Consider the following 6,220-nt stretch of genomic DNA (forward strand, 5'->3'; position numbering starts at 1 on the left):
AAGACCAGAAAGGCTCTTGGTTTTGTAGTAGGATCAAATCCTTGCTAGGTTCTGAATGCAGCTATGCATTTGGTTATTGTAAATTTTTGTGCAGCTGCATTGTTTGCTTCTTTCTCCTTGATATTGACAAACCTGTCCATCACTCCAACTAGGTTTGATCTTGGGGCCTCTCACGACGCTTTTTAGACATGTTTGTTGAATGACCAACACCCCGTGTTTGATTGACCTCCACCTGCTTCACCATAGCTTGTCTTTGATTTACCTCTACATGCTCTACTCTAGGTTGATCGAAGACTTCTAAATCAGCCGCTTGATGTCTACGGGTGCTTCTATTCTTGTAGACAGTGTTGGGCCTCCAAGAGCAGAGGTTTGTAGAACAGCAGCAAGTTTCCCTTAAGTGGATCACCCAAGGTTTATCGAACTCAGGGAGGAAGAGGTCAAAGATATCCCTCTCATGCAACCCTGCAATCACGATACAAGAAGTCTCTTGTGTCCCCAACACACCTAATAGGTGCACTAGTTCGGCGAAGAGATAGTGAAATACAAGTGGTATGAATGAATATGAGCAGTAGTAACGGCGCCAGAAAAGTGCTTGCTGGCGTGCAGTTGATGGTAGTAATATTACAGGAAGTAAAGATGCAGTAAAACAGTAAACAAGCAGCGATAGCAGTATTTAGGAACAAGGCCTAGGGATCATACTTTCACTAGTGGACACTCTCAACATTGATCACATAACAGAATAAATAAATAGATGCTAGACTCTACACTCTCTTGTTGGATGATGAACACCACTAACTGTGTAGGATTACACGAACCCTCAATGCCGGAGTTAACAAGCTCCACAATATTCAATGTTCATATTTAAATAACCTTAGAGTGCATGACAGATCAACATAACCAAACCAAGTACTAACATAGCATGCACACTGTCACCTTCACACTACGAAAGGAGGAATAGATCACATCAATACTATCATAGCAATAGTTAACTTCATAATCTACAGGAGATCACAATCATAGCCTACGCCAAGTACTACACGATGCACACACTGTCACCATTACACCGTGCAGGAGGAATAAACTACTTTAATAACATCACTAGAGTAGCACGCAGATATATTGTGATACAAAACACATTGCAATCATAAAGGGATATAAATAAGCACTTCACTATGCCATTCATAACAGTGAATAAGTATTCTGTGAAATATAACCTAAGAGACCCACACGGTGCACACACTGTCACCTTTACACACGTGGGACAAGGAGTCTCCGGAGATCACATAAGTAAAACCCACTTGACTAGCATAATGACATCTAGATTACAAGCATCATCATATGAATCTCAATCATGTAAGGCAGCTCATGAGATTATTGTATTGAAGTACATAGGAGAGAGATGAACCACATAGCTACCGGTACAGCCCCGAGCCTCGATGGAGAACTACTCCCTCCTCATGGGAGACAGCAGCGTTGATGAAGATGGCGGTGGTGTCGATGGAGAAGCCTTCCGGGGGCACTTCCCCGTCCCGGCGGCGTGCCGGAACAGAGACTCCTGTCCCCCAGATCTTGGCTTCGCGATGGCGGCGGCTCTGGAAGGTTTTCTCTGGTTTCGTCGAACGTGGTAGGGTTTTCGTGACGGAGACTTTAAGTAGGCGGAAGGGCAAGGTCGGTGGAGTCCTGGTGGGGCCACACACTAGGCCGGCGCGGCCAGGGCTTGGGCCGCGCCGCCCTACTATGTCCCCACCTCGTGGCCCCACTTCGTTTCCCCTTCGGACTTCTGGAAGCTTCGTGGAAAAATAGGACCCTGGGCGTTGATTTCGTCCAATTCCGAGAATATTTCCTTACTAGGATTTCTGAAACCAAAAACAGCAGAAAACAGCAACTGGCCCTTCGGCATCTCGTCAATAGGTTAGTTCCGGAAAACGCATAATAATGACATAAAGTATGCATAAAACATGTAGATATCATCAATAATGTGGCATGGAACATAAGAAATTATCGATACGTCGGAGACGTATCAGCATCCCCAAGCTTAGTTCCTGCTCGTCCCGAGAAGGTAAACGATAACAAAGATAATTTCTGGAGTGACATGCCATCATAACCTTGATCATACTATTGTAAGCATATGTAATGAATGCAGCGATCAAAACAATGGTAATGACATGAGTAAACAAATGAATCATAAAGCAAAGACTTTTCATGAATAGTACTTTCAAGACAAGCATCAATAAGTCTTGCATAAGAGTTAACTCACAAAGCAATAAATCAAAGTAAAGGTATTGAAGCAACACAAAGGAAGATCGAGTTTCAGCGGTTGCTTTCAACTTATAACATGTATATCTCATGGATAGTGTCAATGTAAAGTAATATAACAAGTGCAATATGCAAGTATGTAGGAATCAATGCACAGTTCACACAAGTGTTTGCTTCTTGAGATGGAGAGAAATAGGTGAACTGACTCAACATAAAAGTAAAAGAAAGGCCCTTCGCAGAGGGAAGCATCGATTGCTATATTTGTGCTAGAGCTTTTATTTTGAAAACATGGAACAATTTTGTCAACGGTAGTAATAAAGCATATGTATCATGTAAATTATATCTTACAAGTTGCAAGCCTCATGCATAGTATACTAGTAGTGCCCGCACCTTGTCCTAAATTCTAATTAGCTCGGATTAACACGGATTATCATCGCAATACACATGTTTTAACCAAGTTTCACAAAGGGGTACCTCTATGCCGCCTGTACAGAGGTCTAAGGAGAAAGCTCGCATTTGGATTTCTCGCTTTTGATTATTCTCAACTTAGACATCCATACCGGGACAACATAGACAACAGATAATGGACTCCTCTTTAATGCATAAGCATTTAACAACAATTAATTTTCTCATAAGAGATTGAGGATTGATTGTCCAAACTGAAACTTCCACCATGAATCATGGCTTTAGTTAGCGGCCCAATGTTCTTCTCTAACAGTATGCACACTCAAACCATTTGATTGTGAAAACCGCCCTTACTTCAGACAAGACGAACATGCATAGCAACTCACATGATATTCAACAAAGGTAAAAGAGTTGATGGCGTCCCCAGAAAACATGGTTACCGCTCAACAAGCAACTTACTAAGAAATAAGACACATAAGTACATATTCTTCACCACGATAGTTTTTAAGGCTATTTTGTCCCATGAGCTATATATTGCAAAGGAGAATGATGGAAATTTAAAGGTAGCACTCAAGCAATTTACTTTGGAATGGCGGAGAAATACCATGTAGTAGGTAGGTATGGTGGACACAAATGGCATAGTGGTTGGCTCAAGGATTTTGGATGCATGAGAAGTATTCCCTCTCGATACAAGGTTTAGGCTAGCAAGGTTATTTGAAACAAACACAAGGATGAACCGGTGCAGCAAAACTCACATAAAAGACATATTGTAAACATTATAAGACTCTACACCGTCTTTCTTGTTGTTCAAAACTCAATACTAGAAATTATCTAGACTTTAGAGAGACCAATTATGCAAACCAAATTTTAGCAAGATCTATGTATTTCTTCATTAATGGGTGCAAAGTATATGATGCAAGAGCTTAAACATAAGCACAACAATTGCCAAGTATCAAATTATTCAAGACATTTTAGAATTACTACATGTAGCATTTCCCGATTCCAACCATATAACAATTTAACGAAGAAGATTCAACCTTCGCCATGAATACTATGAGTAAAGCCTAAGGACATATTTGTCCATATGCAACAGTGGAGCGTGTCTCTCTCCCACACAATGAATGCTAGGATCCATTTTATTCAAACAAAAACAAAAACAAACCGATGCTCCAAGCAAAGCACATAAGATGTGATGGAATAAAAATATAGTTTCAGGGGAGGAACCTGATAATGTTGTCGATGAAGAAGGGGATGCCTTGGGCATCCCCAAGCTTAGACGCTTGAGTCTTCTTAAAATATGCAGGGGTGAACCACCGGGGCATCTCCAAGCTTAGAGCTTTCACTCTCCTTGATCATATTGTATCATTCTCCTCTCTTGATCCTTGAAAACTTCCTCCACACCAAACTCAAAACAACTCATTAGAGGGTTAGTGCACAATAAAAATTTACATGTTCAGAGGTGACATAATCATTCTTAACACTTCTGGACATTGCACAAAGCTACTGGACATTAATGGATCAAAGAAATTCATCTATCATAGCAAAAGAGGCAATGCGAAATAAAAGGCAGAATCTGTCAAAACAGAACAGTTCGTAAAGATGAATTTTAAAGTGGCACCAGACTTGCTCAAATGAAAATACCCAAATTGAATGAAAGTTGCGTACATATCTGAGGATCACTCACGTAAATTGGCATAATTTTCTGAGTTACCTACAGAGAATTAGGCCCAGATTCGTGACAGCAAAGAAATCTGTTTCTGCGCAGTAATCCAAATCTAGTATGAACCTTACTATCAACGACTTTACTTGGCACAACAATGCACAAAACTAAGATAAGGAGAGGTTGCTACAGTAGTAAACAACTTCCAAGACTTAAATATAAAATAAAGGTACTGTAGTAAAAACATGGGTTGTCTCCCATAAGCGCTTTTCTTTAACGCCTTTCAGCTAGGCGCAGAAAGTGTATATCAAGTGTTATCAAGAGATGCAGCATCAACATTACCTTGGGCTTTACCCTTACCTTTCTTGTTCTTTTTCTTACTCTTTGATTTAGGGAATATATGTCTACCCCCGGGTGTAGAGGTGAATTTTAGGGTGCCTTCTCCCATATCTATGACGGCTCCCAATAGTTTCAGCAGGGATCTTCCGAGTGCGATTTGTCCTGTTCCTGCACATTCAATAACAAGATAATCAATGGATATTGTTCTCCCAAGAACGGTTGTATGCACACCGCAGCTATTCCTTTAGGAATTATAACAGAGTTATCAATAAGAGTTATTCCTTCTCCCCCTTCAATGAATCCCCAAAGTTTCAAAGATTCATGAATACTCTTAGGCATTAAGCAAAATTCAGACATAATATCACAATTGGCATGAAGAGTTTGGTCACCGATAACAATTTTAATAGTAGGATCCCATAACGAAGGTTCGGAGTTCACTAAAACTTGATCAAGACGGTTACGAACATATCTATAATTTTCATTCAAGCGAGATGCACTTGTCTCAAGAGTGTTTAATCTATTATAAATGCTAATAAGGGCTGAATCAAAGTTATTAGCTGAATCATGTGATGCAACCAACTTCTTTATGGCGTTAAAAGCTTGATCCCCATTGCAATGAAGGAAATCTCCTCCCACTACAGCATCCAAGGCATATCTATACTAAGGAGCAAACTTAGAGTCATTTGAGGTTCAGCTTTACGATAAGAAGTAAAAATTCTGGACCAAGCATCTTTAAAACTCTCCTCATCCCCTTGTTTAAAAGTGAAGACTAATTCCTCAGGTGAAGAAGTAACAGGTGCAGAACTAGACATGGTAGCAAAAGTAAAATGCAAGTAACTAATTTTTTTTTGTGTTTTTGATATAGAGAACAAGATAGTAAATAAAGTAAAACTAGCAACTAATTTTTTTGTGTTTTGATATAATGCAGCAAACAAAGTAGTAAATAAAATAAAGCAAGACAAAAACAAAGTAAAGAGATTGGATTGTGGAGACTCCCCTTGCAGCGTGTCTTGATCTCCCCGGCAACGGCGCCAGAAAAGTGCTTGATGTCTACGGGTGCTTCTATTCTTGTAGACAGTGTTGGGCCTCCAAGAGCAGAGGTTTGTAGAACAGCAGCAAGTTTCCCTTAAGTGGATCTCCCAAGGTTTATCGAACTCAGGGAGGAAGAGGTCAAAGATATCCCTCTCATGCAACCCTGCAATCACGATACAAGAAGTCTCTTGTGTCCCCAACACACCTAATAGGTGCACTAGTTCAGCGAAGAGATAGTGAAATGCAAGTGGTATGAATGAATATGAGAAGTAGTAACGGCGCCAGAAAAGTGCTTGCTGGCGTGCAGTTGATGGTAGTAATATTGCAAGAAGTAAAGATGCAGTAAAACAGTAAACAAGCAGCGATAGCAGTATTTAGGAACAAGGCCTAGGGATCATACTTTCACTAGTGGACACTCTCAACATTGATCACATAACAGAATAAATAAATAGATGCTAGACTCTACACCCTCTTGTTGGATGATGAACACCACTAACTGTGTAGGATTACACGAACCCTCAATGCCGG

This window comes from Lolium perenne, chromosome 7 (genome assembly GCF_019359855.2).
Source record: "Lolium perenne isolate Kyuss_39 chromosome 7, Kyuss_2.0, whole genome shotgun sequence".
Classification (NCBI taxonomy): domain Eukaryota; kingdom Viridiplantae; phylum Streptophyta; class Magnoliopsida; order Poales; family Poaceae; genus Lolium; species Lolium perenne.